Source organism: Protopterus annectens, chromosome 12.part0 (genome assembly GCF_019279795.1).
Source record: "Protopterus annectens isolate FY-2018-M chromosome 12.part0, PAN1.0, whole genome shotgun sequence".
Lineage (NCBI taxonomy): Eukaryota > Metazoa > Chordata > Ceratodontiformes > Protopteridae > Protopterus > Protopterus annectens.
Genome location: NC_056746.1, coordinates 637,954,034 through 637,971,290, shown reverse-complemented (window position 1 = coordinate 637,971,290; position 17,257 = coordinate 637,954,034).

The following is a 17,257-nucleotide window of genomic DNA, read 5'->3' as shown; positions in this document are numbered from 1 at the left end:
CTGGTCTCTTGCACACACAATATACCAACCTTCCTTTGGTCCATCATATCAGCTAGCTCTCTCCCTATACCAGTCATACTGCCAACATTCAAAGTTCCGACTCTCACTATCACATTCCTAGCCTTTACATGCCTTTGGCCATGCCCTCTGCCTCTTCTCCTCCTTCGGCCAACAATAGCCCAATTTCCGCCAGCACCCTGTTGGCCAACAGTACTGGTGGCGGTCGTTGTTAACCCGGGCCTCGACCGATCCGGTATGTATATGTGTACTTTTGTCTGCATGTATGATTTGGCAAAATTTTATGCCGGATGCCCTTCCTGACGCAACCCTCCCCATTTATCCGGGCTTGGGACCGGCACAAAGAAATGCACTGGCTTGTGCATCCCCAGGACAAATCATGGAAACTAAGGCACAAAAATAAAAATCTTTTGATCTTTTACAATTTAGGCAATTCCATAATCAGGTAAAGCATCTAGTCATTAAAGACATAAGTCTAAAAAATAACAATAAACAAAACCCAAAGAAATTCTGGAATTCCATTACATCTCTGCTAAATCCAGGTTCAAAGAACAACCCCTGCCCACATCCGGACAAAACACTTATTGAAATAGCCATCCTTTTCAACTCATATTTTTATCAACACCCTGTCTTATCTCACTGCCATCTTTCCTTAAACCAATTGCAATTCTAACTCTGTACCCCCAAATCAATCTTTGCAAAACACCACTACTCCCTCTCCACCCAGCTTTTCTTTCTCTCTTATACTTACTGCTACTTTAATAAAATTAATTCTCAAGCTCAAACCTGGCACTAATGCCCCTGACAATTTACCCTCTGTATACCTTCAAATGTCAGCTAAAGCCATCACAACACCCTATTAGTATACTACTTAACAGATCTATCAAATAATCCCATGTTTCTAGCATATGGAAAAAAGCATATAGTCTTCCTCTTCACAAAGGTGGCAACAGCATGGACATTTCCAATTTCCATCCTATTGCTATCCTCTGCCTTATCTCTAAGATCTTGGAAAAATATATTGACATTCGACTTCTAAACTTTCTTCTTCATAACCCAATCCTTTCCTCCACTCAGCATGGGTTCAGGCCAGGCCGCAGTTCTACAACTGCTTTTATATCCTTCATGGACACAGTTAACTGAGCTCCAGAACTAGGTACAATTGTATCCTCACTAGTTCTTGACCTCTCTAAGGCTTTTGATACAGTCTCCCACCATCTACATCTTACAAAACTCGCTAAACTTGGCATCCCCCATCTCTAAACAAGACTGAGTTCACTATACACTCTCAAAACAAAACAATTATTGAGGTTGTTTCTCATAAAAAAACTACCAGGAGGAATCTTAAATGAAATCTTGACATTTGACCTTCATCTGTACAATAGGATCAAAAAAGCTCATCAAAAACTGGGTATCCTTTATAGATATAAACATTTCCTTAGCCGCTCCACAAAACAAATCCTTGCCTCAACCTTTCTTCTACCTTCTCTCATATATGGTGCTCCACTAGTTGCTAATATTCAGTCCACTCTGAAAATCCAAGCTGGAAACCTGTTACAATGAAATAGTAAAGTTCAGAACTAATGCCAAATACTCCTCCCATCACTGTTCCTCCTTACACTAACTGAACTGGCTTGAACTCTTACATTACCTTACATGCTTACAATTAACAATAGCACACAAAATTATCTTCAAACCATCAGACTGCCCAGCCCTCACTCCTATATTTACTCACCACCATCCAAGTAGGCTACTCAGATCTGAGAACCAACTTCTCCTGAAAGTAGAAAAAACAAACCTTTAAGTTGGCCATATGCTCTGCTCTTTCTCGGTTGCCAAACAGTGGAACGCCCTCTCATTACCATTAAGGACTACTAGGAATGCTTCTTCTTTTCAAAACATCTCTACAGCACCACCTCTCCACTCTAATGCACTGCACATGTGCAACTCTGCACCTCTCAAAACCTGATTGCCCAGTTTACCACTACTCCTTAAAATGGAGAACATCAACATTTGTGTTGTAACAGAGACCTGGTTCAAGGCAGCAGAATGCACCCCTGCACTACCAGGCTATAACTCATTCCACACCTTTTGGCCCCAGAACTTGGAGCAAAGCTCTAAAGGAGGTGGTGTTTCCATATTCATAAAGGATGTGCACACCTCCAGACTGGTAGCCCAACATAATGCATCAGAGATACTTCAGCTGCAGCTAACATTAGGTAAGCAGTGATTCAAGTCATAGCCTGCTATAGGTCCCCAGCCTTGTCCCAAGACTCACACTCTACATTCCTAAGCAACCTGGAGAATATTAGGGTCCAACCTAACACTCTCATACTGGATGACTTCAACTACCCCACCATTATCTGGGAAAACTATTCATGTACCAATACACTTGCCCAATGTTTCCTGGAATTCATTAATTCCAATGCCCTGGACCAGCTCGTTCTTACTCCCACTAGAGGTAGCAACATCCTTGACCTGGTCATTACTAACATGTGCGACCATTGCTCTACACTAATAGTCAGCTTCTCCCTGGTTAGATCCATCTGCAAACTAATCACCTTGGAAATCCACATCCCTCCCAGCCCACACCTCGCAAAGGTAACCACCATCAAAACTTCTCCAAAGCTAACTTTGGACTCCTAGAAACAGAGGTGGCTTACTTCAGTGCACCCATGCAAATGGAGAATAGTTGCATGACCATGAATCATACACCAAATCACTGTACGAACACGTACACAAATGCATGGATCTTGCCATACCCAATAGAACCAAGATGCTCTCCTCCAAAAAAAGGAAGCCAGTCTGGTGGTCCCCTGCCATAAACAAACTCTACAACAGAAGAAGGAACTGATACGGATAAGGTGAAGTCCCAAGATTGGAAAAACTCCCTTATCAGCCTGAACAAAAAGTTGAGATCCCTCATCAAATCCTCTAAGGCTAGCTATAAAACAAATCTGCAGCAGATAGTAAAAACAACCACAAGGCCTTCTAGAGTTATGTAAAGAATCTCCACAGCAATACCCAGATTTGCTCTGAGGTACTGCACAATGGTATATCCTATACCAAGCCAACAGATATCACCAATATACTGGCCGACAGATTCAGTGCCAACTTTACCCCTCTCTTCCCCCAAAGGACCAATCATAATGCCAGTAGATTGCCAGACTTCCAGTATCACTACTGAACAGGTTAAAACAGCACTGTCCAAGGCCAAGAATACAGCTTCTAAGGGACCTGACAATATCACTGGCTGTGTTCTACATGAACTACTGAGTGAACTGGCACATCACCCGTGTGCCCTGTTCAATCACAGCCTCACCTCAGGCTTTGTCTCTACTGAATGGCACACTGCTACAGTATCCCTCTCCACAAAGGAGGAGCGACTACAGACCCTGGGAACTATCACCGCATTAGCCTGATGAGTCTGATATCCAAAGCTATGGAACGCATCATCATGGACCTAATAAACAAGGATATAGGGAATCTCCAAACAGTGGATCTCACACAGTTTGGTTTTGTGAAGGTTAGATCATGCCTCGTCAACCTGGTTGACTTCTTTGTGTCAGTCACCAGAGCTGTGGATGAAGGTAAGGTGGTTCATACAGCCTACCTTCATCTGGTCATGGCCTTTGATACCATTCCCCACTCAGGAATCATAAAAAAAACTCACTAAGCTAGGCATCAACCCCTATATCAATAGGCTGGTTGCAAACTGGCTCACAGATAGAACCCACAGTGTGAAAGTAGCTAACTCCAAGTCAGACTGCTGACAGTCACGAGTCGAATCCCACAGGGTTCAGTCCTGGGTCTTCTCCTGTTTGGTATCTACTTCTCTGAAGTCCAGGCCAACACAAAGGGACTCTGGCTGACAAAGTTTGTAGACAATTGCAAGCTGGGAGCTATTATTAACTCCCCAAGTGATGTTGACATCCCACAGAAAGGCCTCACTGAGACCAGCGACTGGTGGCAAAACCATGGCCTTAAGCTCAATGCCAAAAAATGTGTCATCATCCCCTTTAGGAAAAAACTGGTTCCCATGAATTATCACATTGATGGTAGTCCACTGAACACAGAAAGCATTATAAATGATCTGGGAACACAGGTTGACAGCAACCTCTCTTTTGACCACCACATTGCCACTGTGGTCAGAAAGTCCTTCTGTGTGGCACATCTTATTACTAAGGATTTTGCATCCAGGAAGAAAGAGGTCATTGTCTCCCTCTACTCTTCCCTCATTAGGCCAATCATTGAGTACAATGCCCCATTTGGCATGTACCTCACTAGACACCTGGAATAACTGGAGAGGCCACAAAAGTACCTCACTAAGAGGATCCTAGTCCTTAAACACTTTTCCTATATGGACAGACTCAAAAAACTACAACTATTCTCTGTCTCATATCGCCTACTTAGAGGTGAGCTCTGCTTGACTTATAAAGCCACGTCTAACCCAGCTCTGTCAGAAATGCTACATCTAAAAAAACTTGGAAAATAAAGCAATAATCCCAACAACTACCTGGAGCACACCAGCTTTATTGACAATAAAATGTTCCTTCGACTAAGCGCTTTCACCAGAAATTGGCTTTATCAGAGTCAAAGAAACCTCTAACTACAACAGAATAAATAGTGAAAACATTTTTTGCAAACACTTAATTAGTTAATTGATAAGCCAATAATCAGCCATAAAATAGCATTAGGTGAACCACCCTTAGAAAAAGTGCTTAGTACAAATCATTTCATCTAAAACAAATCAAAGAATCCATTTAACAATGCATATAATACCTAGCCAAATTTAAACATATCCACTAAGTTCCACAAACAACAAAATTGGTAAAAAAGTTTGAATGAACATATAAAAAATACTATAAAAATTTGTTCCATGAATTAAAAACATTCTTATATAAAAAAATTGTGTATAGAAAGAACATAGCAGCAGGCAATGCTAATAAACATATCCAAGATGAAAAACCATTAACTTTTAACTTCTGAAGTTTGAAACAATACCAAACTATGGTTTCAGACTTATTCAAAACACTATTACGTCCCTATAGTATACTTGTTCCGGATCCAAAATAAACATTGTACCCAGTATAATATATGTGCTAAATAATGTTATTAGATCTCTGCTTTAACATGGGCATGAGGGAAATACCTTCATTAAGTCCTGGTGGTTGCATGGCATTTAACCTCAATTGCCACCTTGCTTCTTTGCTTTCAACAAGAAGTCTGTCATCGCCATCCCTACAGTTCGGTATCACCCGATCAATAACAAAAAAAAAAAAATTTTTAAAAATTGGGACAACCAACACTATGATTGAATAGAGCATTGTGCCCATCTTTCCTTCTAATGGCCCAAGATGTTCACCAATCCTGTCCTTTAGTTTTCGGACAGTTTTTCCCACATAGAAAGCATAGCAACTGACACACGTGGTGACATAAACCAACATCGTAGTATTACAACTACATCTCCCTGGGCATGATAAAGCATAATCATGCCCATGTATCGCCACATATGGCCCATCATTAATGTAGCGACAAAATTTACATGACCCACATTTGACCATCAAAGACTTGTACCATCTATTTTTCTTGTCCTCCAGGATGTTTTTAATGTTTTTCCCCCTACTGAATACCACCGTGGGTTGAGCCCCCAACTTTGTCTTGGTGTATTCATTGAAACAAACTTGCCACAATTTTTTAGTTGTTTCTATAAGGGCGGTACACAAAGGGTTGTATTTTAAAACAAGTACATCAGAATTATCCCTTGTGGTAGTACCCACAGTTTTAATACCTGATGTTAAAATAGGAGAAAAAGATGTGGACATTTTGGAAATCACTTCACGTTTCATATTTAAAACCAATTTTAGGGGATAACCTCTCTCTAAAAACATCCCTACTAAAGTGTACATCTCATCCCTAACAAGTCTTGATAACCTCACCATTAGAACCTTAATAATGCTTTTTCTCTGATGGTGAGGATGGCATATATTGAAATGAAGTAGGGAGTTGGAATGTGCTTTTTTCCTGTGCATGTTACTTTGTAGCCCCTTATCAGTGATCTTGAGATGAATGTCAAGATAATCTGTTTCAGTCTGGTGCCACTTGTAGGTGAATTTAAGGAAGGTAGTGGTATGGTTTAAGTACTCTACAAATGTTTTAACCTCCTCCTCATTGCCTTTCCACAAAATAAGAACATCATCAAGGAACCTACTGTACATCAGAATATTTTGCATAAAGTTAGTGCAAAAAATATGGGATCTTTCCCAATGCAACAAGACCAAATTTGCATAGACAGGGGCACATTTGGCACCCATGGCAACACCAGTAATCTGGTGGAACAATTCACCTTCAAAGGTTAAATAGTTGTTCCTAAGAACCAATTCCATTAGTTCCACCAGTTGGTCAATCTTTTTTCTATCTATCCTATCACATGTGAGCAAGGATCTATTGAACCAATTTAATCCCTCATCATGTGGAATGACTATAAATCAATTCACCACATCAATGGTGAGAAAGGAATATTGAGTGGCACTGTTGGTATGTCTCAAGCATTCCAAAGAGTGTCATGAATCCTTCAGAATATGCTCAATTCCATTGACCACACATTGGGTCCCAAAATCCACAAATGCCGCCAAAGGTTCAGTCTTAGAACCCCTGGCCACCACAATGGGTCTAAAGGGTGGGTTGTTGAAATTTTTGTGGATTTTGGGAATCCCAAAAATGACCGGTGTGATTGGGTGGGGGACTGTCAAGAATTTTACTTCATTCTCATCTAAGACACCTTGATATAAAGCATCCATTAAGTATAAATCAACACCAGTGTAGGCTCTGTTTATTTCATTTTTTGAAACTCTATGGTATGTGTTTGTGTCATTCAGAATCTCATGCATCCTAGATACATAGTCTATGTGACCCATAATGACTGCCCCCCCCCCACCCTTGTTGGGCTTCATAATCCTGACATCCCTGTTTTTTGCTAAATTACAAAGCGTTAGTCTTTCCTCATGATTGAGATTGTCATGCTGTGTAAAGAAATTAGAGTTGTTATTTTGAATAATTTCTCTAAATTCTTTTTCGCACATCCTTTCAAAAATATGAACTTCCATATGATTTGGGGGAATAAATGTACTTTTTCTTTTTAAGGTTCCCATACAATCATTAGTATTAGTGTTGGCATGTTCAGAAAAAAACATCCTAAGATTAAGTTGCCGGGTGTAAAGCTTCAAACTAATAAGAACATTAGCTATGTCAAGTTTAAAAACTGGGACAAATGTAGGCCCTTTACTTAACAGTTTGAAATGTGCTTCGTTAATAGTCAAACCACTAAAATTGTAAATGGTGAAACCATTGTGCACAGTAACTTCACCACTCATATCATCAGAATGTCTAAATGAATTCACAAAACCAAAATTCTCTGAGTTGTCCATTGTACCAAAGTCAAAACCATCAGTCCCAAAACCTAGGCCTGAACAGTTGAAGTCATCTAATATCTGTTGTCGGTTTGCCTGTGGTACCTTTTGTGGTTGTAATAGTTCCTGCGCTGGTTGTGACCATTGTGTTGGTTCCAAGACTCGCCCTGCCTCTGATTCTTTAACCTCTCCGATCTCCTCAGAGGGGGCAGTTGTTCCAAAAAATGGTCACCATCAGAATTGTCATTGTCCAAAAAATAACCCTCCTCATAGCTGTCACTTTGTACGTGACTAGTGACATTGTCATTCGAGTGAGTAAACCTAAAGTCTTTCATGGGGTACACACATTTGTTTTTATAGTCAGCTTGATCTCTTGCCAACTTCTTACATTTAATATTAACATTGTTTTTGACAAAATCGGCAACATTTTTAAGTAGTTTTTGGTAATGGGGGGTATATTGTGGAAATAACAGATCATTCATAATGTTAGAATGTAAAGCATTGATTTCTTTTTCCAATACTGCCAGCTTGCTATGATTGTTTCTAATGACAATGTCTAAAAGCGCCAAACCTGTTTTATCAAACAACTTGACCAGTTCACCAAACGCGCTGGATTCTTGATCGATACCAAACGGTAACTTCCACAATCTCAACCCTTTAAGCACTTGCTTGAGTGCCAAAGATTTACTGAGGAATGCGTTGTCCAGCTGATGTGCTCTGAATTTCTTACACACAGACTCGAAGTTGAAAAGTTGTTTTTGCAAAGTAGGTCTGTCGTCCGACCCACCATTGCTTTCAGAAAAACAAAACTCCAGTGTTCTCAACCATTCCAGCAGGTCACATCCTCATGGTTCAGCCTGTGCATTTCCTGCATTCGTCGGGTTAGACCCATTTGCCACAGGTGAATGCAAAGTAAACAGTTCAGCCTGTGTACTAGTAAGCATAGGAATAGAGCGTTCACCTGCTTCATGTCATGTGAGCAAGGCAGTAAGCCTCTGGACAGAACTAGTAAGTTCAACAATAGCTGCCTCCATATGTCAATAAAAAGCCAGGGTGTCCTGGGCTGTGCAGGATGTAATAAAAAGCACAGCAAAGACAGATTCCCAACAGGAAGAGAAAACTTGGAAAATAAAGAAATAATCCCAACAATGACCTGGAACACACCAGCTTTATTGACAACAAAATGTTCCTTCACCTAAGTGCTATTACTATATATTATATTAACTAATTAACTGTTAGTAAAAAAATTTTCAATATTTATTCTGTTGTAGTTAAAGGTTTCTTTGACTCTGATAAAGCCAATTTCTGGTGAAAGTGCTTAGTCAAAGGAACATTTTGTTGTCAATAAAGCTGGTGTGCTCCAGGTCGTTGTTGGGATTATTTCTTTATTTTTCAAGTTTTCTGTTCCTGTTGGGAATCTGTCTTTGCTACATCTAAAAAAATCCCAATATCCCCACACCACATGCTCCAGAGACCTCAACCTCATTACCGCAACCAACAGAACATGCTGGAGGGACAGGTTCATAACCCAGAAACTGACCATGCTATGGAATTGACTTCCCATACATGTGAAGCAGACCACCTCGCTGGCCCTCTTTGAGAGATATCTTGATGAGTGGATAGGAAATAGAAAATTCAACCCAGGGATCACTCCAGTGGCTCTACTCAACAGAGGCACTGGGAAATAACGTTGGGTGGCACAATGCCAGAGTAATCCTATGGGCTAGGCTTCTAAAGGCTCCAGGGCCATTAGCCTACTACACACCTATGAACCTCTAAGACTATAATGACTTACTCTCTGTCAAGTCAAACTCTTCTACCTACTTGTATGACTACTCAAAAAAATAAAATAATATCTATGCTTATTATGTTGTAATACCTACTTGATAACCATATTGATTTGATGTGATTGACATGTACACCTATGTTGTACTTCTGATTTGATATGATTGACATGTACACCTAAGTTCTATTTACTGCTACATCTCTATTGATGTCCTTCCAGAACTTAACTTCACAAGTTGTTAGTATACTCACTATGTTATTTGAAGTTTATGATATTGACATGTTTACCTTTGTATATTTAACTGTGACTCCCAAGTTGTGTATTTAGCTGTAACTCTTATATTGCATTATATTGAATGTGCTTGTTAATGTGGAGCTTTTACCTTTGTGTATTCAACTATGACTATTGACTTGTGTATTCAGCTGTGACTCTTCTATTATATGTGCTTGTTAATGTGGAGCTTTTCTCCCCAGGCCTCCACTGAAAATGGACTCACTTCGGCCCAGTGGACCATCCAAGTAAACAAATAAGTAATAAATAAATAATAATAATATAATCACCTGTTTAATATTAGCATATTACTCACATGTTTTATATATATATATATATATATATATATATATATATATATATATATATATGAGACTTATGTTTATGTTTCTAGTATCTGTTAATATTTGTTATTGGTAAAATTAAAAATTAAAATAAAGGTACAGTGGTGCAGCTGTTGTGTTTTTACTTCACAGCAAGAGGTTCTCTGGTTCGATTCTAGGCTGGGGTGCCTTCTATGTGGAGTCTGCATGCCCTCCCTGCATCCATGTGGGTTCCCTCCCACATTTCGAAGACATAGTTCTGGAGTGTTTCTCCCCGGGCCTCTACTGAAAACTGGCTTTGTTCCAAGTTGGACTTTCCTTATAAACTAATGTTAAATAAAATAAAATAAAGAAAGGTATTAAAAAATGAATTTCACTGTAAGAAGTTTAATGTGAATTACAAATCAAAGAGCACTTGATGCTGTTTGCAAAGTGCAACTTTAAATTAAACAGAGGGAAAGAGTGATCTGGGCATTTCCATACTAAGAAGACATATATTTGATTCTGTTATTGTGTAGCAAAGACAAGACTAGGAATGGTCATTAATGGTATGATTCAAGTGCGGAAGCTTCTGTTTTCTACTTACTGCTGGAGGTGGGGAGACAGGTGAGGATGAAATAATATGGAAAAGAATATGGTATTTGATTAAAATGCTACTGACAGCGCACCATCCACAGAGCAAAGACAAAAGTGATTAATCTGTTTTCATTTTCTTCTGCCCTTGGATTCACTGTGCCTTTTCTAAAGACACATCTCAGTTCTGAGTCATTATGCATATCACACACAACCATATGTCTCTTTTGGTGGCTTTACTCTAACAAAAATGGAAAGTCCTACAAAGAAAATATATCTAATCTATTGCGTGCTGGCCATAAAATATTTGACATACAATATTTGGAAAAGGCATAAAATATTAAGCGAAATAGGCCAAGAGACACAGCACATAACTAAGGTCACTGCAGAGGTATTAGCCACTAACTTGCCACTGTCTGCCTTTGTTTCATGCTGTGGCTTCCAGGCCTTTATGTAAATTATCATGCCAAATCACTAAGATCCTAGAATAAATAATTTCTCTGATCTTGCTACTTCTGTTTCTAGCAGTGCATTTGAGACTGTAAAGGATTCACTGGTGAAATGGTCATTTGCCAAGGTGTGCTGAATGAATGTAGTAAAAAAGAAACAGGCAAATCAAGTTCCCTACTAACAGATTGCATGATAAACTTCAATCTAACCTTAGTCCTAGACTTAAAGGAAATAGCTATTTGAATCGTCAACATGTATTGACCTGGAATATCCATGAACATTCACCACACTACACCCCTTAGCATAATTCTACCCCCAGAATCAAAATAAGGCCAAAATTGTGCCATAGCCACAACCAGCAGTGTGCTGGTGACAGCAGCAAGTCAAAATATGATTAGGATGAGTCACTGCAAAATGGATAAACTGCAAAGATTTTTTTTTTTTTTTCTTCTAGTATTATTGACTTGTATTGTGGTTGCCAGTTAATAAATATTAAAACTACTGAACTGCAGAGCTACTCCTTCTAGATTATTTATTTTATTTAACCTCTGTTGACTGGATTAGTCCCACTAGGCCAATAGCCACAATGTATGGGAGACCCAAGACAGCATTAATATACTGGGAGAAATTTGTCGAGTGCATCGGGGAATTTCCTCTTTTTGATAGCTGCCATGGGATCTTTTACAAACACCTGAGCTGCCACTATCTCAAACAAATATTCTTATATTCATCAACTGGTTGCCATTTTAAGTTACTTAGAACAGCTAAGCCAAAATACAGATTAATTTTTATTTAATTGCAAGGTTCTTTTGTTGAGTTTCTGAACAATGAGAATGAAGTGGTAGGAAAGACAAAAATTAACTAATTTTAACTAATTTTGGAAAGGCACATCATTTGGGTAAATGCCCACCTCCCTTATGTATTATAGATATCCTCAGAGGTCACACTTCGAGAGTGGAAAATAATTCAGTCATGATGAGTTTCATTTCAGTAAGAAGATCTTGCAAAGACATTGGTGAAGCCCCAGAAAACATAGGCTAGCTCCTTATGCAGTGCCTACGGGGGATGATGACAGGTAGCTGTGGAAATGATGGTTACCTCCTTATGCAGTGCCTGTGTGGGATGATGACAGGTAGATCATACTGATGTCCCTAACTGTAGTTTAATGTCTGACAACTGCTAATAGTTAAGTTATATCTATAATTCTAGGCCTGGCACACAGTGCCAACACTTTTCTGTGTAGTTACTTAGCTACTGTTTTTCCAGATGTTGATAATTTTGTGCTAACATAACCACTTCTACTTCACTAATTCTAATTCTAATCCTGATTCCAGTTCTAATTCTGGATGGTCACTAGCAGATCTACTTCTGAAACAGCTGTCCCTAGTTACTGGTCTGACACTTTGCTTTAATCTACTTTTAATTCTTGACAATGGTCCACTAGTACTTCTGGAGTGTTAGCACTAATTTTATGCTTTTTCTAGCTATATATGTAGCCTACTATTCTACTAACTAATGGTGACTTTGCTATGCTGCACACCACCACTACTGCTTGGGTTTAGAACAACCACTTAGGTTCAAGAAGTTCACAGCTTGTACCACTGGGAAACCAAAACAGCTGCTCCTTAATCTGCACTGAAAACGAATGCATCTAGACTCTGCACATCAGTGGCATATGCATGTATGGATCCCCTTCTAATACTCGAACAGCCATATCATCGAATTTCATTTTCGCAAAATGAAACTCATGAAACTGAAATAGCCGAATGGTGAATTTTTCCCAGGGCAAGTAAACATTTGCCCAATATGTCCTTTCTACACTGTAGTAGGATCTCGGAGATGGTGTATATACAGTAGTTGGAGGGAGGTTTTATTTACTCCCGTGTGTGTTTAGGTGAAGTTTGGGCAAGTGTTTACTTGCCTGGGAAAATTGTACCATTCAGGTATTTCATTTTTGTGATTTTCATCTTGTGATAATGAAATTTAATGATATGGCTGTTCAAATATTAGAAGTAGATCCGTATATTAGAAGTAGATCCTTATGTATATATGCATACATATGCCAATGTGTGTATATCAATATAAATATATATATATATATATATATATATATATATATATATATACACACACACACACACACACACACACACACACACACACACACACACACACACACACACACACACACACACACACACACACACACACACACACACACACACACACACACACACACACACACACACACACACAAACATACAAAGAGAGAGAGAGAGAGAGAGATTACTACACTCACAATGGACTGGCCAAATACTTAGTGTTGTTACATAATATGCACGCAAACCCAGGTCCCTCAGAAAATTTGGGTCCAGTTCACACCCTACTCCCAGCTCTTATCAATAATCTTTGAGAAAAATCTAAAGACCACCAAACACATCTGAGCAATAAACGTTTTATCGAATTCAGTTTCTGAATTAAAGAACCATTAAAGAATCGGAAGCTATGTTTGAAATCAGATTGTCTATGAAGGTAAAGCCCCCAAAACCACACTGTGGAGGAGGAGTGGTCTTCCTAAACCTCAGTTACTAATAAGTTCCAAGTTCATTGAACTTTGAGGGAGGTATTCCTCCTGCAATGCTCTTTGTTGAGCAGAGTGCATTCTGCATTCTTCAACATGACTGACCAAGTGGCTGTTGATAAGATGTCCTTCAGCCACTCCAAAGAGCTGAAAAGTATTTATTCAAAAATTAGCAGCATGAATGCTAAAATGGATTGTCTCCATCTGAGGTTGGATATGCATAAAACTGTTATCTTTACAGCCTCTGGATCCTAGCTTAAATCAGAGTTATATGGGAATGACATTATACAGACATGACAGGCATGACAAATTAGGCAAAACTAGTATTTTGATACTGGAAAATAGTTTTCTGCTCTGTCTATTCCTCCATAGCTCTATCCTGTTTTTTGAAGACATGCAGCATTTACATTATAATACTGCAGACTGTTTTTATCATTCCTTAAAACAGCTGAAAGCCTACTTCCTGATACTGTTTTTCTGTTAAATAATCCACGAGTGAATTACTTTTAGTGACTGATGTGTGAGTAAAGTGGAAGGCATCACATATAACAGAAGTTATATCACTGAATATTCCTAGATTTGACACTTTTTCAAAAGTCATCTCACTTCTAATATAAGAGGCTTAATGGATGAAAATCACATCTTCTTCTTGCAATTAGATAAGGCGAGAGTAGAATATGTGAAAGCCAAAACTTCTTCATACTAACCAAACTATTTACCTTACAAGCACAAAGTGTAGAGTTTGATTCTCACATAAAGGAATTGGCTAGTCATAAAATGGTCCTTAAGTGCATTTAACCTAGTGCTAATCTATGAACCTCAAGTGAAAAACCCCTGTGGAGGCAGCGATGCGGGCACCAGTGGAGGAGCCACAGTGTTACAGATCTTTTGTCTCAAAAAGTGCAGCTCTTTTGCTAGGGAGGCCCCTTTAGCACTAGGAGAGTGTGGTGACATCCTCACCCAGCCTAATCTATGACCCTAAGAAAACTTAGAAAGGCTTTTAAACACCAAATTCATAAGACTAAATCTACTTTGCTAGATTTTTCAAAATGATTGTTAGTATCAGAAAGTAACTGATATTTTTTGTCTGGGATAAGAAGAGTTACAGGGTTACAGCTTCAATTATTAGAAAGCAGAGGGGTTAGATTAGTTATATTTACAAAAATGTGGTAAGGCAGTTTAATTAGGTTTACCTGATTTGCAAAAGTATGACAAAACAGTGATCCTTCAGTCTCACTTGCAAATCTTTAGATTCTCACATCCAGGTAGAACAAAATGGGATATTTTAAAACTAATAAAGGTTAAACAGAGAACAGACAGGTTTTACTTCTTTCATTATGTTATGTATCACTTGCCATGTTTGTTCAGGACTTTTACAGTACACATCCAATGTCCTTGTATTGCATAAGAGTGTTACTAACTGCAGCACATAGCCAAGTATTTTTTGACAATTATAATCGCAGTGTTTCATTACCTAATGTATGAGTTAAGTGCTTTCCACCTGTATTACCCAATGTGCACATGGGTGAGCTGCTAGTGATCTAAAAGCTGTTCAGAATGTAATGATGTGCATTACTAGTCTGCAACATGGTAAAATACATCATCGTTGTCTGTCTAATGAGTTATGCATTATACACAGCAGTAAAGTATCGCAGATACAAGCTACAACTTTATGGGCTTCTTTAGTATTATTTTGCTTTAAGGGGTTCTGATATCTGTTCCTTTTATAAGTCTTTTGGCACTGAATAATTTTTTCCTGTCTGTATGCATAGCATTGCTGCCAGTACTTGCTGGCTTTGCTACTTTACCCATGACCGATCCAGGTGCAGTGTGCTGGCTTGACCTCACCATGTGTACCAGATGGGTCTGATGTCTTTGATGCCTCATGCCATACACTGCGCACACTGTTGATTCCTTTCTCAGATATTTGCTGTGTCTTTCAGATTTTCTCAGATTCTCATTCAGATTTATGTTGCTGTATAATATGATTACACTCCATTCTTTGTCAGTAGCCTAACATATCCAGCCTAAAACTATTGGCAAGCATGTGTTTCACCCAGTGTTACGTATTTCCATGATAGTGGATTTAGGTTTTTGTGAGTATGCACAAAGTTTTGCATGGAATCACATTTATTTGTGTGACAACCAATAAGTTGCTAAGGGGAGCCATATGCAACCATTCTTTTATTTATGCATAGAGTCACATGAATATATATCTATGGGATGGCACAGAGATTGTTACTGAATGTACTCAGTAAGTGTCTTCCACAAAACAATAGTATGACTGTATGCAGAGTTATCACTTCTCAAGCATGGGAACATGATAACTTGTGTATTCCACAAATCTACATTTGTTAAAAAAGGAGCAGGGTGAAAGCTGTATAACCATGACTTTACTAGTATCATCTATTTTAGGCCAAAGTCCTTACCGCTTGCAGCACCTGACTGACACAAGTGCATGGTCCTGGGTTCCCATTTAAACATAGAGTTGTTTAGTTGTCTTTTAAATGGGCATGCCTATCATCTCAGCTTTGCACTGCAAATTATTCATAGACTACAGTATTAAATACCTAGTGAACAAATACAGTTAATCAACTGATAAATAAACAGCAGTATCCTTTCCTTGGTATTTTATTTCCTCTCTAATATATTTGAAAGAGTTTTATCCAGCTTCTGAATTGTTTAAGATCTGCTTTCATTTGTCTGGACTTTTGAATATTTTGATACTGTTCATGTTCCTTCTTTTCTAAATGGGATATTTTTCTGTCATACAAAATGATGTGTTTTTCTTAGTTTTGTATTTTCTCATTAGCTGTCATCGCTAATTATTTAAGCACCACGGTAAAGCAATGCATATTTTTGGTTTATGTACTTTCATCACATAAACTTTGTCATTGCTGTGACTCAATTTCAAAATTTTCCCAGATATTCTTTTATCCAAGCATGCCCACGTTCTAGTGTGTTTGTTAGTACCGCCTTTGTATGTAACTTGTAAATCTCTGCTAATTATCTGTGTGCTGAAAGGTTTTGTTGCACTGTTTTGCATGCAGCTATAATTACACAACATGTTTCTGCTTCATATTTTTATAGCAATGTGGAGGCGTAGGAATCTTAAACATTTTAGATGCAAAAGACATCTAACTGTGCATTGTCCTGTTCAGTATTCAGGCTACAAGTCCTGAAATGATGCATCCAGTTTCATTGCTTCTCAATTTAAGCAGATTTATGACTTAATTATTTCTATGTAAGTTAAGGGAGAAAAATTATAATTGTGATTGGATTGCTTCAGACTTGTTAAAGATGATGGGTGACCTGATAAAGGCATGGGAAATTTGAAAGAAAGAAATGATTATTCAATTTCTCAATGTATATTAAAACTTTAAAGTCTGCTATTAAAACATCAGATGGAAAATGCAAAGCTGATTATCTGAGCCATCAGTTTACGAATTTTAAATGCAAGGAAAATTGTACATTTTAAGTGAGTTATTAAGTACAACTAACATCTATTTTTCTGATGATTTTAGACAATGTATGAAGTATAGGGGAATAAAGCAAAAATATTTCGATTTAGTTAAATGTTATATGAGCTTTTAACATGAGTGCTAAAGTCCTGGAAGAACTCTATAGTATGCATATGGATGTATCTCCATTTCATTAGACTTCTTTGAAATTAGTTATACTATGTCATGATTGAAATCAAATGAATTTTATGACCAGTAATGGAAAAGGCAAACTGATTTCAAATCATGTTATCTGCAGCAGAATTTTATGATAGATGCCCTTGTGGTTCACTTCTAAACTCAGTAACATCATATTTAAATGTGCTACAGTTCCGATTCTTTAAACA